Below are 18,755 nucleotides of genomic sequence, written 5' to 3' on the forward strand. Positions count from 1 at the left end.
ATTAAAAGCATGTGCCACCATGCCCGGCTCCTCAAATATACTTTTTAATGTATTATTTAGTTGCAAGGAAAGAGAGAGACAAAAACAGAGAAATGAGAGAGCGAGCAAGCGAGAGAGAGAGAGAGAGAGAGAGAGAGAGAGAGAGAGAGAGAACGAGAATGGGCATGCCAGGGCCTCCTGCCACTGCAAAGGAACTCCAGACACGTGTGACCTTCTGCATCTGGCTTTGCGCAGGTTCTGAGGAGCTGAACCTTGGCTGTTAGCTTCGCAAGCAAGCGTCTTCAGCTATGGAACCATCTCACTAGCTCCAAATCTATGTTTTTAAAGGGGTGGGTGTCTATGGAACTAATTGAAAATTAGGATAGAATCAATTTTGTGCAGTTAATAGAAGAAACTTCATCTGGGCGTTTAAGCAATATATGTGATTTAAACCACACATTTTCGTTTATTTATTCAAGAGGGAGAGGCAGATAAAGAGAAAGAGGATGGGCATGCCAGGGTCCCTAACCACTGTAGATGAAGTCCAGAAGCATGTACCAGCCTGTGCATCTGACTTTCACATGGGCACTGGGAAATCAAATCTGGGCACTTTTGCTTTGCCAGCAAATGCCTTAGCTTCTACGCCATCTCCCCAGGTCCTACATTTTCTACATTTTGTATGCTACAGGAAAAAACAGACAAACAAACAAACCATGGTGCCAAAAAAAAAAGCTCTCTACATTTATTAACCCTACATGTATACACACCATTCCGAGTAACTGGACAAGAAGCGGGTATTTTTATTTTTATTTATTTATTTATTTTTTCAACATAGGGTCTCACTCTAGCCCAGGCTGACCTATAATTCACTATGTAGTCTCAGGTTGGCCTTGAACTCACTACTATCCCCCTACCTCTGCCTCCCAAGTGCTGAGATTAAAGGCACGTGCCACCACGCCCGGCTCTGTTTTTATTTTCTGAGATAGTGTCACAAGTAGCCCAGATTGGCCTTCGCTGATGATGACCTTGAACTGATCTTTCTGCCTCCACCTTTTAAAAAATATATATATTTTACTTATTTATTTATTTGAGAGAGAGACAGAGAGAGTAAGAGGCAGATAGAAAGAGAGAATGGGCGCACCAGGGCCTCCAGCCATTGCAAATGAACTGCAGATGTATGTGCCCCCTTGTGCATCTGGCTTACTTGGGTCCTGGGGAATTGAACCTGGGTCCTTAGCCGCTTAGCCATTTCCCCAGCCCTCTGCCTTTACCTTTTGAGTGCTGGGTTCATGGGTGTGCACAAATATGTCTGGCCACTTATTTCTAGTTCATTTTCTCTGTGTAATATCAAATACTCAGAGCACTGTTGGACTGAACTGATGAGTTGGCCTTCTGTGACTGTTTTGGCTAGGCCAATGCTGATATGGTAGTCCTCATGGTTAAAAAAAAAAAAAAGCCATTCCAGGGCTGAAGAGATGGCTCAGCTGTTAAGGCACTTGCCTGCAAAGCCTGACAACCAGGGTTCACTTCCCTAGTACCCACGTTAAGCCAGATGCGCAAAGCGGCACATGTGTCTGGAGTTGGTTTGCAGCAGCCAGTGGCCCTGGTGCACCCATGCTCTCTTTTTCTCTCTCAGTTTGGCTCTCTTTGCTTGCAAATAAACAAAAAAAATATAGTTTCTTAATCCCAGCACTCGGGAGGCAGAGGTAGGAGGACCTCTGTGAGTTTGAGGCCCCTCCTGAGAGTACATAGTAAATTCCAGGCCAGCCTGGGCTAGAGTGAGAGACCCTATCTAGGAAAAGAAAAAAAAAGAAAAAAAAGAAAAAAGCCACTCCACATGGAAGCTCAAGAGGAAGGCCCAGCCCAAGAGTACTTCCGGTGCCAGAGAGGGTGACCTTGCTCAGGGTTGAGGCCACTGGCAAACAACGGCGCCGAAAACCCAAGGGATGTGTTGCTTTTGCCCTTGTGAATAAGCAGCGCCCTGTTTGCTCAGTGCTCCAAGCCTGCCCTGGTTTGCAGTCGCACCTTGGATAGTATTGATCTGTTTGGGAGCATGTCTGCTGTGATGATGTGCAGAACTAAGTGGCCAGGCCTCTTGCCGTCTTCTGTCCAAGGCTGAGGACGGTCCCGCCCAGGTCGACACTGTGGCTTCCCTATGGGCATCCCCAAGGCATCCATCCAGTTTATGTGGTGTGCTATGGCACCCCACCTGTCCAGTGACGTCACAGAGGAACAGCTGCTGCGTCTTTCACTGTTTCCTCTTCCATAAATGTTAACTATTGGCTCGGCAGATATCTAAATGTCAGAGGGCCATTTTAAAATAAAAATGCCATCTTTCAGTCTTGTTGTCTGCCTCCAAGTTTGACTTCTGATTCTTTTCTCCTCTCTGTTCTGCCAAAAAAAAAAAAAAAAAAAATGTAAATTATGAGGAAACACAATAGGAGCACTTTGTAAGTGAATTTCTGGGCAATACACAAAAAGACTACTGTTCTCTGATTTTTTTTTTTTTTAAGTCAGCTTCAAAAGCTATCTTCCTTCTTGAAGTTTATAAATTCAAAATATTAAAGAGTTTAACAAATAACTTAAATCAGATCCTAAAGCAGCTATTGAACTAATAAAAATTATTGTTTGAGATTATAACTGACCTGTTTTAGTTCCAGTCCCTGAAAAGAGCGTATGTAAAGTGGGGAAATGATGTATAGAGAATGTAAAAGTCACAAGCGAACTTGACTTTAAAGGCCAAACTTTACTGTGGTTAAGCGTTCTGCAAAATGAATGCGTTTTCAAATGCAAATAACCAATGTTGATTAGACAATGGAATTTAAGCATTTCTGAAACAAGTTGAGATGATTTTAAAAGCAGATTTTGTTCTTCTAGGTACAAAACACGTGATGCGGCCCAGTCTTCAAATTTGTGCCGTCTCCTAGGCTAGAATTAGGATGGAGGAGGCTGGGATTACTAGTTCTGTATTGGCTGGCTTTTTGCAGGACGAAAATATTAAGAAATGTGAATACATATCCAAACAGCTGGCGTGTTTATCCAAGATAAACGAACCATAACTTGATTAGGCTTTAAACATTATTGTAAAATAGTTTAAACTGAAGTACTAAGGTAACAATTCATTGATTGCTTTTCCCTCTTCAATGTTGCCTTGCTGTTACGCAGTGCCAATCAATCACGGGCAGTTCTTTCTTGGCACTACTTTTTTATTTTTCCATGTAACGTGCGTATTGCTTTTTCCCCTTCATTTGATTTCAGATCTGCTCTGGGTTTCCAGGGGCTAGCTAAGTATGTGGCACCTAGGCACTAAACTAGCCATGCTTCTCTGTTCTGCTCAACATAATGAAGTCATTACGATAAACCTCAGTGAACTATTGAAATTATGCTGCAGGATAGAAATCCTGTATTGCATTCATAGAAAGTTCCGAAGTGTTTCAGGTCACTTTGGCAACACGGATGATTCATATGTTTGGAAAGAACTGGAAATGTCTGTGTGTGACCTTTAGAACTTTCGACTCGTTGTACCACATGGAAAGTGTGAGGGGAACAAACCAGTATTTACTATTCTGTTTCTCTACTTTATATTTAAAATAATGTGTCAGTCCAAGCAAGGGATCTTCCCTGAGTTATTAACTGGCTAAAATTGCACTGGCATACTGGAGTTACTTCTGTGGGCATAAGATTATGATGTCTCATTTTAGTTGCTCATTGAGTAGCACTGGCTCATGTACTTAAATAGTTGGCTGTTTATTATTATTATTTAATAATTTTTTATTGACGACTTCCATACTTATAAACAATATCCCATAGTAATTCCCTCTCTCCCCCCCCCCCACTTTCCCTTTTGAAGCTCCATTCTCCATCATATCCCCTCCCCCCTCAATCAGTCTCTCTTTTATTTTGATGTCATCATCTTTTCCTCCTGTCATGATGGTCTTGTGTAGGTAGTGTCAGGCACTGCGAGGTCATGGATATCCAGACCATTTTGTATCTGGGGGGAGCACGTTGTAAGGAGTCCTACCCTTCCTTTGGCTCCTACATTCTTTCCACCACCTCTTCCACAATGGACCCTGAGCCATGGAAGGTGTGATAGAGATATTGCAGTGCTGAGCACTCCTCTGTCACTTCTTCTCAGCACCATGGTGCCTCCTGAGTAATCCCAAGGTCACTGCCATCTGAAATGAGAAGGTTCTCTATGCAAACGTGAGAGTAGCATTAATATATGGGTATGAGCATTAAGAGAAGTGCTTACTGGGCAGTTTGGTGAGCATAGTATATACTTTTAGCCAGACAGCAGCAGATGTTACACCCCTAGGGCTCATGACTACACTGTTGTAGGTTTTCAAAATCAGGTATATATTCCCTCTCATGGAGCAGGCCTCTAGTCAAATTATAGGGCAGTTGGTTTCCACCATAACAGACGTGCCACTATTGCACCCGTTGGCTCATTTGGCCTGGCTGGCAAAATATAAGGCTTGCAGTGTCCACTGTTGGGTATCCTCACTGGTGATTTCTCTCTCTCTCTCTCCTATTGAACTGCATGCAGTGTGGCTTTTTTTCCAGCTTTCTGTCAGCTGGTCTACATGGAGGAGGTTTTTCAGCTTTGCTCCAGCAGAGTTTTTTGGTAACCTTCCAGCCAAAGTATGTGGAGTCTTTAGCAATAGGGTCTTACCATCTATTCCTTGTGGGAAACCAAGGGCCTTGTCAATGGCCTGTAATGTTTCTGGGGGGGGGGGCATCAGGGACCTCCCTGGTCAACAACACACTGGAAGGTATCCCTTCCCTGGCACTGAAAGCAATCTATGGCTCCTGAGTGTTTCATTGTCCAAAAGACTGGTTTCTATATGACTTATTTATATCCTTTCAGATTTTGATTAGCCCTCCCTCCACCTTTCCTTTTTTTAATAGCAGTATTTAAAAATATTTTGTTATTTATTTATTTATTTGCATAGAGAGAGAGCGAGAGGATGGGCGCTCCAGGACCTCTAGCCATTGCAAACTCTAGATTGCAGACACTGCTTTGTGCATCTGGCTTTACGTGGATAGTAGGGAATCCAACCCAGGTGGCTAGGTTTTGCAGGCAAGCACCCTAACCAATGAGACATCTCTCCAGCACCTGCAACAGGATATTTTTATGTGAAATTTTTAATGTTTTTGCTTTTTTAGTTTTAGAGAGAAAGAGTGATGAGGGAGAGAGAGAGAGAGAGAGAGAGAGAGAGAGAGAGAGAGAGAGAGAGAGAGAGAGAATTGGCATACCAAGGCCTTAGCTACTGCAATAGAACCCCAGATGCTTACACCACCTAGTGGGCATGTGCAACCTTGCGCTTGCCTCACCTTTGTGCATCTGGCTCGTGGGATCTGGAGAGTCGAACATGGGTCCTTAGGCTTCTCAGGCAAATGCCTTAACAGCTAAACCATCTCTCTAGTTTTTTTGTGCAGTTTTTAAGTGTATCTGTGAAACTGAGTGAGTTGTAGAGATTTTCTTGTGTGAATTGAATGACACTTTGCCTGCCTGGATTGTCCATGGTTAAGGAAAAAGAACATGAACATACTTTCTGTGAAGGATGGGCTAACTCAGTAAAATATCTTATATTTATTATTTTGGTGTTTCTCTGATACCATACCCACTCTCTTCAAGAAAAATAAAAATCTGTCACCATGAGTTTTATACACAGTGAGTATTGAAAATGATCCATTATTGGCTAGTGTTTTGTTGAATATTATTTCATAATTTTTGTGTAAGTAGTAGATTCTTATTCAAAATAATTCATTATTATTTTTAGGTTTTTAAAAAGTATTTTAGGGGCTGGAGAGATGGCTTAGCAGTTAAGCGCTTGCCTGTGAAGCCTAAGGACTCCAGTTCCAGGCTCAACTCCCCAGGACCCACGTTAGCCAGATGCACAAGGGGGCACATGCGTCTGGACTTTGTTTGCAGTGGCTGGAGGCCCTGGCGCACCCATTCTCTCTCTCTCTCTCGCTCTCGCTCTCATAAATAAATAAAATACTTAAAAAAATTTTTTTTATTGTTTATTTATTTATTTGAGAGCAACAGAGAGAGAGAGAGAGAGAGAGAGAGAGAGAGAGAGAGAGAGAGAGAGAATGAGAGAGAGGGGTGTTGCCAAGGCCTCTAGCCACTGCAAATGAACTCCAGATGCATGTACCCCCTCGTGCATCTGGCTTATGTGGGTCCTGGGGAATCAAACCTAGGTCCTTAGCTTTACAGGAAAGCACCTCAACTGCTAAGCCATCTCTCCAGCTCTAAACTTAAGTTTTGAGAGATAGAAGCATACTGTTTTCATTATGCCAAGATTTGCTTTCTGCTTTTATTCTCCCCCCACCCCCCGGCCCCTCAGGTAGGGTCTTGCCAGAGCCCAGGCTGACCTGGAATTCACTAAGTAGTCATCAGGTGGCCTTGAACTCACAGTGATCCTCCCACCTCTGCCACCTGGAATTCTGGAACTAAAGGCGTGCACCGCTGTGCCTGGCTCTGCCTTTATTGCCTTTTGGAAGAATTATGACGTCTTTTCATTTGTCATCATTTTCCGTCATTTACTCATCCTCCCCATAGTTTCTTTTCCCCGTGTGTTAGGGTTTTCACTCAACAAAAGGGCAGTTACCTCAATATAGCTTGCACCCTTTGCGGCACATATTGGTTTATTTTTTTTTTTTTCATGTAAGTGTCGCATTCAAAAGCAAGCAATACTTTGTATTGTTTATCCGGCAGCGCTATTAAATATTAAACAATGGGCTGAGGTCAAATGGTGATGACACAGCGTGTGGAAATAAGGGACTGATGATGCAGCAAGTGTTGAAACAAATCATTTCAACACATGGCGGGCCTTGATAGCTTCTGAACTAGAATGGAAATATGTATAAAATGTGTAGATAGGCATATTTATATATACACATATGTAATACAAACTAGTAGAGAATGACTTAGAGGTTGTCTTGGTCAATGTGGTTAATCTCTGTTTCAGCAGTATGAAATAATACACAGAGGAGGTATATTTATTTGCTTTTCCAATACATCACATAATTCTTTTTTTTTAATTTATATTTTTAAAAAGTATTTTATTTATTTATTTGAGAGAGAGAGAGAGAAAGAGGCAGATAGAGAGAAGATGGGTGTGCCAGGGTCTGTAGCCACTGTAAATGAACTCCACATGCATGTGCCTCTTCTGCATCTGGCTTATGTGGGTCCTGGAGAGTCGAACTGGGGTCCTTAGGCTTCTCAGGAAAGTGCCTTAACTGCTAAGCAATTTCCCCAGCCCCAATACATAATTATTTATCTTTATTTTTAATATTATTTATTTATTTATTTGAGAGTAACAGACAGAGAAAGAGAAAGAGAGAGAGAGAAAGAGGGGGGGGGGGAGAATGGGCACGCCAGGGCTTCCAGCCACTGCAAACGAACTCCAGACGCGTGCGCCCCCTTGTGTATCTGGCTAACGTGGGTCCTGGGGAATTGAGCCTCGAACCGGGGTCCTTAGGCTTCACAGGCAAGTGCTTAACCGCTAAGACATCTCTCCAGCCCTATTTTTAATATTTTATTTGGTTTATTAGAGAGAGAGAGAGAGAGAATGGGCACACCTGGGCCTCTAGCCTCTGCAAATGAACTCCAGATATGTGCGCCACTGGTGTATCTGGCTTTATGTGGGTCCTGGGGAATCAAACCAGGGTCCTTAGGCTTCACAGGCAAATGCCTGAACCGCTAAGCCATCCCTCCAGCCCATATGGCTCTTTTGAACTGGTCTCAGTACAATTTGCTTGCAAATAAGAACAAGAAAGTCGTCCCCAGGAAGCAAGTGCTAACAAGTGACATGCTGCACGGATGGGAACGGTGCAGAAGGGCCGTTTGGTTGAAGTCATCTTGGCCCCACGACTTCTAATCTTGGCTTTCGTAGGAAACATTGTCTCGGCCAGGCAGATGACACAGTCATCACACTGTCAACATTTCCATTTATTTTTCATTTTTTATTTTTGCCAGAGCAGCAGATTTCCTGAAGAAACTGGGAGACAGCGATTCTGAACTTCTTCCTAGTCTCTGAGCTTTTCCATGTCCTGAGCATGGGTCAGTACACAGACACAAAACGTAGACACACCCAAACAAACTCTCACATCTGGTTTGAAGGACTGCAATCTACGTATGGATCTTGTAGGTTTTCCGGAATCCCGGAGTTTGAAAGACCGAACTGCTGATATGGGCTGATTATTCTGTCAGTACAGTTTAATCACCTACCACTTGCTTTCCAAGAACCTTTCAGATTTTAATTGGAAGTCGGAATATTCTTCCTGGTGCCACAGCACCACGTATTATGAAGTCTTACAAAATTAATGAATGACACCATCACAGTTGTCCTGAACGTCTGCCTCTTCCTGTCTTCCCTAGGTGAACCTAGCATTTATTTTTGGTGTTCAATAATAGCTGCTGTGTGTTGGGTACATATTGCCTGTCAGTAACATGAAATATGTTATTACCGTTATCTTAAGTATCCTGCAACACATGTACTATCCACACCTTTTTCTAGGTCATTCCACAAAACATAGAACAAAGCTGAGACAGGAGTAATTTCAGGAGATTCTCTTTGGTTTTTGAGTAAATAAATGTAAGTAAACAATAAACCTTGGATGCATACGAACAATTTTATTTAAAATTTCTTTTGTAATTTAAAAGATTTACTGGGGGGCTGGAGGGATGGCTTAGTGATCAAGGCATTTGCCAGCAAAACCAAAGTATCCGGGTTTGACTCTCCAAGACCCATGTAACCCAGATGCACAAGGGGGCACACCCTGCTGGAGTTGGTTTGCAGTGGCTGGAGGCCCTGGTGTGCCCATTCTCTCTCTCAAATAAATAAATAGTTTAAAAAGATTTATTGGAGAGAGAGAAAGAGAGAGAGAAAGAGAGAGAGAGAGAAAGAGAGAGAGAGAGAAAGAGAGAGAGAAGGAGAGAGAGAGAGAAAGAGAGAGAGAAAGAGAGAGAGAGAGAAAGAGAGAGAGAGAGAGAGAGAAAGAGAGAGAGAGAGAGAGAAAGAGAGAAAGAGAGAGAGAAAGAGAGAAAGAGAGAGAGAGAGAGGGAGAGAGAGAATGGGCATGCCAGGGCTTCTTGGTGCTGCCAACAAACTCCAGACATATATGCCACTTTGTGCATCTGGCTTTGTATGGATTCTGGGGACTGGATCCCGGCTGCTGGCGTGCTTGGCAAAGAAGCACCTTTAACTGCTGCATCCTCTCCCTAGTCCAATATCAACAATTTTATATTGTGACTTTTTTCCCTTTTTATCAAGAGATTTTAGTTTTAATTTGGCTTTCCAAGGAGTAGTAAGCAAAAGAAAGAGCTCGGCAATTATTTCCATATTCTAAACAAATCAATATATATATATTTTAAAATTTATTTATTTATTTATTTATTTGAGAGCGACAGACACAGAGAGAAAGACAGATAGAGGGAGAGAGAGAGAATGGGCTCGCCAGGGCTTCCAGCCTCTGCAGACGAACTCCAGACGCGTGCGCCCCCTTGTGCATCTGGCTAACGTGGGACCTGGGGAACCGAGCCTCGAACCGGGGTCCTTAGGCTTCACAGGCAAGCGCTTAACCGCTAAGCCATCTCTCCAGCCCACAAATCAATATTTTTTTGTGTGCATGTATGGTCTCTCTCTCTCTTTGTGTGTGTACATGTATCTTGTGGAATGAAAAGAACAAACCTTGGGTATTAGTCTCAGGAATGCTGCCCACCTTTTTTTTCTTTGTTTTTGAGGTAGGGTCTCACTCTAGCCCAGGCTGACCTGGAATTCACTATGGAGTCTCAGGGTGGCCTTGAACTCACGGCGATCCTCCTACCTCTGCCTCCCGACTGCTGGGATTCAAGGCGTGTGTCACCATGCCTGGATTCACTTAAAAAAATTTTTTTTTTATTTATTTATGAGAAAGAGAGGGTGTATATGGGCTTACCAGGGCTCCCTGCTTCTACAAACTCTAGACACATGCACCACTTGTGCATCTGGCCTTATGTGGGCACTGGGAAACCGAACTCAGGCCAACAGGTTTTGTAAGCAAGGGGGCCACGCCCCCTAGCTCCAGAGTCCACTGTTTTTGGAGAAAGGGTCTCTTATTGGCTTGGAACTCATCATTTCCCTCCTCAGTGATGGGGTGACGGGCATGTGATCCCATACCTGCTATATTTACATGTGAACTGGGGTTCAAATTCAGGGCTTCCCTCCTGCTTCCGAGCCACATATTTTACCCACTGACTTACATCTTCAGCTCAAAGTAAGATATTTTGCTTTTGATTTTAAACTCTTACTTAATAGTTTTATTTTTATTTATTTATTTTAGAGAAAGAGGTAGAGAGGGTGTGGGGGAGGGTGCTCCACGGGCTCCAGCCACTGCAAGCAAACTCCGGATGCATGTGCCCCCTTGTGCATCTGGCTTATGTAGATTCTGGGGAATCAAACCCAGGTCATTTGGCTTTGCAGGCAAGGGCCTTAACCGCTAAGCCAACTCTCCAGCCCTCAAAGTAAGGTATTTTTAAAGGAAAGTTTTTTTTTTTTTTTTGAGGTAGGGTCTCACTCTAGCCCAGGCTGACCTGGAATTCACTATGGAGTTTCAGGATGGCCTCGAACTCACGGCAATCCTCCTACCTTTGCCTCCCGAGTGCTGGGATTAAAGGCATGCGCCACCACGCCCGGCCTAAAGGAAAGTTTTTGTTTAGGATTTGAATTTAATGAACTTGTGTGAGTGACTTTTTTTTTTTGGTTTTTCGAGGTAGGGTCTCACTTTAGCTCAGGCTGACCAGGAATTCTCTATGTAGTCTCAGGGTGGCCTCGAACTTATGGTGATCCTCCTACCTCTGCCTCCCGAGTGCTGGAATTAAAGGCGTGCGCCACCACACCCGGCTATGAGTGACACATTTTTGAATGCCCTATATTATTGTGAGTCATTGTTACAAGCAAATCCCATAGAGGTATCATAGGCTAGTTTTTCATCCCGATTCTGGAAACAGACAGTTCTATCTAGATATGACAAATCCTAACCCAAACCAAACCCTAAGCAGTTTGACATGAATTTACAAAATAAATAAAGAAAGAAAGAAGAAAAAAGTTAAGAAAGAAAGGATAAGTTTGCTTCATAACCTAACATCCAAGAAAATGCTTCCCTTCTTGTTCTTACCAAGGACCGTTGGGGGACTTCACTCTCGGCGCTTAGAGTGAGCGTCGAGCGCGTGGTGTGAGAAAGTCACCCCCTCCCATCTCTCCCATTTATTCACAGAACAGCATTCTTTGTGTGTAGGACTTATTGACTATAACTGACTGCCAGATGATATAGGAACACAGGAATGAAATCGACATTCATATAGCTCCTACGTATTCGGGGATGTTCTCATTTCAACAGAGTACTTGTGAACCTGTGTCCTTACAGCGACCCAGCGGAGGGCTCAGACTGCCATTGCCCCAATCCAGCGATCAGTCATGGCATCATTTTGACAGGGCACACGGCCGCAGGTGTGCCATCCTGTGACAAAGAGCTAAGAGGTGGTCCACCATGGTGCAGTTCTCGTAAAAACAAATGCGTAAGTTGAATCTAATCAGGATGTTAACTCTCACTTCCCACTTACCAGAACTCCAGGAGGTGGACGAGTGTCCCCAGAGGAAAGCCACTGGGCCCAGTGGAAGAGTCATCCTGAGGAACAACTGACTCATCGTCATCACCAAAACGGACACTTGTGGACAAACACTTCCCCCTTCTGAGAAGAATAGAGCACCATATCATTGTACTAATTCCTCTTTTCTTCTGTATCCTTCACTACTGGTCCATAAGTTACATGTGCCCATAAATAGTGTAACGTTCACTTAAACTTTCTTTCAGGTTTTTGCTGTCTCTGGAACCCACACTAAGGGGAAGGGAAGGGCTTCTAATAGAGTTAGGTAATCAATATGATCGATAAGTTCTATACTATTTTCTTTTTTAAAAAATTATTTATTTGTTTGACAGAGAAAGAGGGAGGGAGGGAGAGAGAGATTGGGCGTGCCAGGGCTTCCCACTGCAAATGAGCTCCAGATGCATGTGCCCCCTTGTGCATCTGGCTTACGTGGGTCCTGGGGAATTGAACGTGGGTCCTTTGGCTTTGCAGGCAAATGCCTTAACCACTAAGCCATCCCTCCAGCCCTATACTATTTTCTTTAAAATTTTTTTTTATTTATTTGAGAGAGAGAGAGAAGAAGAGAGAGGAAGAGAGGGAGAGACTGGGCAGGCCAGGGCCTCCAGCTGTTGCAAATAAACTCCAGATGCATGCACCACCTTGTGCATCTGGCTTATGTGGGTCTGGGGGAATTGAACCTGGGTCCTTAGGCTTTGCAGGCAAGTGCCTTAACAGCTAAGCCAGTTCTTCTGCCCTATGCTATTTTCTATTCAACGTAGGCTTCCAATACAATTAGGATAAAGATTGCATGCATAGCTGGGCAAAGTGGCACATGCCTTTAATCCTAGCAGTTAGGAGGCAGAGGTGGGAGGACCTCTCTGAGTTCAAGGCCACCTTGAGACTGCATAATGAATCTGAACCTGGGACTTGCCATTTTTTAAGCTAGACTGGCTGGCCAGCAATCTCCAACCATCCTCTTGTTCCCTGCAGTGCCGGCGTTGCAGGTGCATGGGGCCATGCCCGGCTTTTTACACCGGTGCAGGGGCTTCCAAACTTCTGATCACCCAGCTGTCTCCCAAGCCCCCTTTGCAATTGTGCTGACTATTTTTCCAACTCGGTTTTAGCTTTGAGTTTACTTTTTTATGTTTGGTTTTTTTTAAGGTGGGGTCTGATTCTAGTCCAGGCTGACCTGGAATTCACTATGTAGTCTCAGGCTGGCCTTGAACTTGCAGCAGCCCTCCTATCTCTGCTTCTCAAGTACTGGGATTAAAGGTGTCACCACACCAAGCAGAGGGGGTGGGGGAAGGTGAGAGAGGAGAGAGAGAGAGAGAGAGAGAGAGAGAGGTGGTGGTGGTGGGGGGAACCAGGGCTTCCAGCAGCTGCAAATGAACTCCAGATTCATGCACAAGTTTCATGTGGGTACTGGGGAATTGAACTCAGGTTATTAGGCTTTATAGGTAAGTATCTTTACTGCTGAGCCATCTCCCCAGCTCTGGCTTTGCATTTTAAAACTTAATTTAAAATTTTATTTTTTAATTTTTTTAAAAAAAATATTCATTTATTTATTTGAGAGAGAGAGAAACAAGCAGAGTTAGAGATGGATGGAGAGATACATAGATAGGGAGAGAGGCCACCCTGAGAATTCACATAGTGAATTCCAGGTCAGCCCGGGCTAGAGTGAAACCCTACCTCAAAAAACCAGAAAAAAAAAAAAAAATCCTCATAGTACCATGAAAATACTGATTTCTTAAATCACTAATAAATCCTTATTTTCTTTCTCTCCTGCTCAAAGCATATGGTTTCACAACCTTGCTTTTTTATGCTATAAAAGATTTTTTAAAATTTAAAAAAATGCATTGCCTCTTAGGATTTGATCTGGAAATTTTAGCCTTTCGTAGACAGGAAGCTCTATTTCATCAAGCTGGATTTGGAAAGGAGAAGAAGGAATTTACTGACGCGGACATGTAGGACGAGGTTAATGGTATGTCCTGGTAAAATTTTAAACAAAATGCAAAAAAAAAAAAAGTTTTTTTTTCCTGAGTCTAAAAGTAGCATGTGTCACTATATTTGGAAAATACAGTGTGTGAAGGGGGAAACTGAGGCCACCCAGGGCCGTCAGTGGCTGATGTTTTTGTAGATATCCACCCATCAGGCATGGACTAATCTGGCGGGCAGAACCTCCCCAGTAGAGATCTAGGAATTCTGAAAAAGAAAAAGAAACAAAAAGTAGGAGTTGGAAACACTGCTCATTATACAGGATTCCTGGCAGCATGCAGGGCAGAAGGGAGAGAAGGAAGGCGGGCAGGGAGCGGGCACAGGCCGGGCTCTGAGCTTGCAGCCAGTGTCAGGCGGCTGTCAATGAAGAAAGAAAAAGGATAAGATGGATGGTGCCTTGGTGCAGGGAAATGACGGGGGTGGGTGGGGGTGGGTGGGGGTGGGTGGGGCGGTAGGTGGATCTAGTGTACCGAGTGACTAGTGGGCCTCTCTTCCTTCCAGGACCTTCTTGTCTCAGCAGAGGCAGTAGACTTGCCCTCCGTAGCTGAAGCTCACCAAACGCACCAACCCTGGGTTCTCAGGAAGACAAAATAAGGGGAGAACCACATTCTACAGATAAGATAACATACAGCTTGAAAATGAGTCAGTTTATTTATAATCATATACTGTACCTCTCCTGGAAGAATCTTTCAAATATGTCCTCAAGGAGAGAGAGGGAGTGAGAGAGAAAGAGAGAATGGGTGCACCAGGGCCTTCGGCTGCTGCAAACGAACTCCAGACGCGTGCGTCACATTGTGCAGCCGGCTTGACTTGGGCACTGGGGAACTGAACACCAGTCCAGCCCTTAAATATGTTTTTAGCATGCTAGTTTAAAAAAAATTGTTGTTTTAAAATGTTTTATTTATTTATTTGAGAAAGAGAGAGAGAGAGAGAGAGAGAGCGAGAGAGAGAGAGAGCGAGAGCGAGAGAATGGGCACACCAGGGCCTCTAGCCACTGCAAATGAACTCCAGATGCATGTGCCACATTGTCTATCTGGTTTACGTGAGTACTGAGGAATTGAACCTGGGTCCTTTGGCTTTGCTGGCAAGTGCCTTAACCACTAAGTCGTCTCTCCAGACCCTCTTATTTATTTATTTATTTGAGAGCGACAGACATAGAGAGAAAGACAGATAGAGGGAGAGAGAGAATGGGCACGCCAGGGCTTCCAGCCTCTGCAAACGAACTCCAGACGCGTGCGCCCCCTTGTGCATCTGGCTAACGTGGGACCTGGGGAACCGAGCCTCGAACCGGGGTCCTTAGGCTTCACAGGCAAGCACTTAACCGCTAAGCCATCTCTCCAGCCCTTTTTAAAATATTTTATTTAGTAAGTTTTACTTTCCAGCCCAAGTTCCTGGCAAGCTTAGCCAAATGTTTCTTGAAGTGCTACGGTACCAGGCAGGCTCACAGAGTATATTATGTTAATCACTATTCTTAATGGAAGGGGAAAAACATTGCATTGTGTTATGGAGAGCAACTTAAGATATCTGAGGAATGTGTATTCTTGTTGCCCTTACAATAGCTACACGAATTTTAGCTTTCAGCCCTAAGTGATTTTTTTTTCTTCCAGAAAGTTCTACCAAGATGCAAGCTATACATTGGTAGAGTGCCTCGTCTAATCATGGGTGTTCAATAAATATTAAACATCAACAACAATTGCTGAGGTTTCCTATGTTATGACTGCTCCAGAAAAGATTTGTTTATTTATTTATTTTTCCAGCAGAACTATGGATTAAGGGGTGGGTAGCCTGTGGCTGCAAGAACAGAGACATAGAAACTTTGTCCACAGCCCAATCCCACACAGTGTGTCGGAACAAAAAGACCTCAGTATTCGGGGATAACTCCTGAGGTCCTCTCTGCGCTGCTTTTTTTTTTTTTTTTCTTCCTGCTTATCTGCCCTTTATGAATAAGAAGTTGAATCAGCCTGTCACAAGGCAACTGAGAAGGGCTGGCATTTGGGAAGGGATCTAACCTGTGAATACAATGTGAATCTGGCCTTGGGTTTTCCTTACATCTCTGTATCTGCCCAGGTCTAGCTGCAACTCGAGAAGCAGCTGGGAGTGAGGAGGTAGGATTCCTGAGCTCAGAGGAAGGGCAGAAGTCAGTCTCCCCTCTGATCTGCAGTCTGGATCGCCCGTCTGTGAGTTGAATCTATAGGGACAAGGGCAGATGGCACAACAGAGGGTCCCTGTGTGCATGTGACGGGAGAGGTTGATTCTGAGTGTCGAAGTGTTGTTTTCATCTTGATAGACTTGCGCCGTCTGGTGGGACGGCGGGAAGAGGATGCAGAGGGACAGCAGCCGGACAAGGACAGCTTACGCGCTCCACGCTCGGATCGGAGAGGGAGCCGAGTAACTGCTGGTTATCCGAGGCCCTTGTGAACACATAGCGGGGAATTGAGGAAGAGTAGCGTTGGTGTATACGGAAAGTCACGAAGGAAGCCCAAAATAGGTCCCGCAGAAGTTGATGGGAAATTCTGTGACATGTCCATGAGCCACAGGACCATCACCACTTATCAGCTTTGGTCCCTGAGGAGAATTCAAAACTCAAGAGAGGCCTGTCTTGGCCTGGGTTTGTTTTTACGTTGAAGTTATTTGCTTGTTTTTGAAACATTTTTATTTATTTATTTACTAATTTAAGAGAGAGAAAGGGGAAGAGAGAGAGAGAGAGAGAGCAAGCGAGCGAACGAGCCAGGGCCTGTGGCACACATGAGCTACCTTGTGCATCTGCCTTACGTGGGTCCTGGGAATACTAAACTTGGAAAATCAGACTTTGCAGGCCAGTACCTCCTTCACTGCTAAGCCATCTATCGCTCCAGCCCTGTTGGGTTCTTCTTCTTATTGTTCATTTTTATTTATTTATTTGAGAGAGAGAGGAAGAGACAGAGAGAGAGAGAGAGAGAGAGAGAGAGAGAGAGAGAGAGAGAGAGAGAGGATGGGTGCTCCAGGGCTTCCAGCCACTGCAAATGAACCCCAGACGCATGCGCCCCCTTGTGCATCTGGCTAATGTGGGTCCTGGGGGAATCGAGCCTCGAACCAGGGCCCTTAGGCTTCACAGGCAATCGCTTAACTGCTAAGCCATCTCTCCAGCCCTTATTATTATTTTTTTAACCTCCATATGAGGAGGTGGTACTTTGGATGGCAGAGCTGTTCATGTGTGTGAGTGGGGTACTCAAAGTCACCGCCTTAACAATGGGTGCTACAGTCCTGTTGCAGTAAATATGTGGCCAGCTCGTCACTCTTACATGGCTTTATCTCTTCACCCCCCACCGCCCCCACCGGGGTGAAAGTGCATCAGCTAACAGAGGCTGTCCCGGGTTTGGAAGATGCTCGGCCGATCTGTGTGTTGACTGCGATCGTCTCCCACGAGTCAGAATGATATGCCTGGTGGCTAGCAGTCTACATGTCCATCCCGTCTCTCTTCTCCTGGCTCGGCTTTCTCATCCAGCTCTTTGGCTTTGCTGGAGGCGCACCTGCTGTGGCTTAGCACACGCGTCCGGGAGCCGAGATGCAACGAGCACGGCTTAAATACTGATGGAGTGACCGCATTCTGGGCCTGTGCATTTGACCCTCTGCATTGCCACTCATGCCAATTTGGCTGTTGCGTGATGCTGGAGACCCTGCCGGGGGAAGCAGATAGGGGGCCCAAGTTCTGTCATTCCTTCTTTCTTTTTTTTATTTCCTTATTAGATTAAGAGAAAGAAAGAGGAGGAAGTACAGAGAGCTTCTGCCCATGAGAAGGCAGGAGAGAGTGAAGCCTGTTTCTTTAAATAGATGTTACAGTATACAGTTTACTTCAGTTGACTTCAATGCCACGTCTTGGCCCTTTCCAGCTTTTTTTTTTTCCACCAGAAAGGAGCTGTTTGAACACACCCTATGTCTTTTTAAAAATATATTTAATTAATTAATTTATTTGAAAGAGAGAAAGAGGGAGAGAGAGAGAGGAAGCCAAGAGAGAGAGAATGGGCACACCAGAGCCTCCAGCCACTGCAAACAAACTCCAAGTGCATGCGCCTCCTTATGCATCTGACTTATGTGGGTCCTGGAGAATTGAACCGGGATCCTTTGGTTTTGCAGGTGAGCTCCTTAACCATTAAGCCATCTCTCCAGCCTACACCCTAGGTTTTTATTTTATTGCATTTATGTGCAAGCAGAAAGAGAGAGAGAGAACAGAGAGAGAGAGAGAAAATGGATGTGCCAGGGGCCTCCAGCTATTGCAAACGAACTCTAGATGCGTGTGGTACTGGGTGTGTGGCTTTATGTGGGTACTGGGGAGTCAAATCTGTGTCAGTAGGTTTTGAAGGCAAGCACTTAAACTGCTGAGTTATCTCTCCAGCCCTTATTTTATTTTATTTTTTTTTTGGGGGGGGCAGCCTATGAATCTTTGAAAAGCATATGGCCTAGGGGAGGAATCTGTACTTAGTTCTCTTCCCAGAGGGTTAAGGGAAGCAAGCTTCCTGTGGGAAAGGGGCTCCATTCCCTCAGGTTTGACTTATGTTTCTGCTCTGGCATGGTTTTGAACCATCTAAGGCAGGATCCCTTGGTCACATGTGACTCGGGTATGGTGGCTCAGTCACAGAGTCTCTGAATGACTGCGCCCACGTCATGTAACGCTGCCTTCTGTGCTGGCTTGGATTTTAAGAGGGCGCTGGGCACAGTCTGATTCTGGCTTCTAGAAGCGTGGTTTTGTCTATCACGCCGCACAAATAGATGTACCCACATGCAACTGGTGGTGGAGAGCAGATTGCACAGTTTAGCAAAGTCTGCCATTGAATTGAACGTTCTGGCTTCATCATAATTTTTGGAGTTTAGGGAACATCTCTTGTCAAGGTAACCTATTTATTAAAGGGTCTAGAATGAGTGTGTGTTAGGGTTCACGTAGCACATTAAACCTGTGGTGTCAAAGATGTGGAATTAAAATGACACAAGATTAAGTTTAAGTTCAGGAACTAAGTTTTATGGATTTTTTAAACAATTATTTTTATTTATATTTATTTATTTGATAGAGACATACAGAGAGAGAGACAAAGAGGCAGATATATAGAGAGAATGGGCGCGCCAGGTCCTCCAGCCACTGCAAACAAACTCTAGACGCGTGCGCCCCCTTGTG

This window comes from Jaculus jaculus, chromosome 20, assembly GCF_020740685.1.
Source record: "Jaculus jaculus isolate mJacJac1 chromosome 20, mJacJac1.mat.Y.cur, whole genome shotgun sequence".
NCBI lineage: Eukaryota > Metazoa > Chordata > Mammalia > Rodentia > Dipodidae > Jaculus > Jaculus jaculus.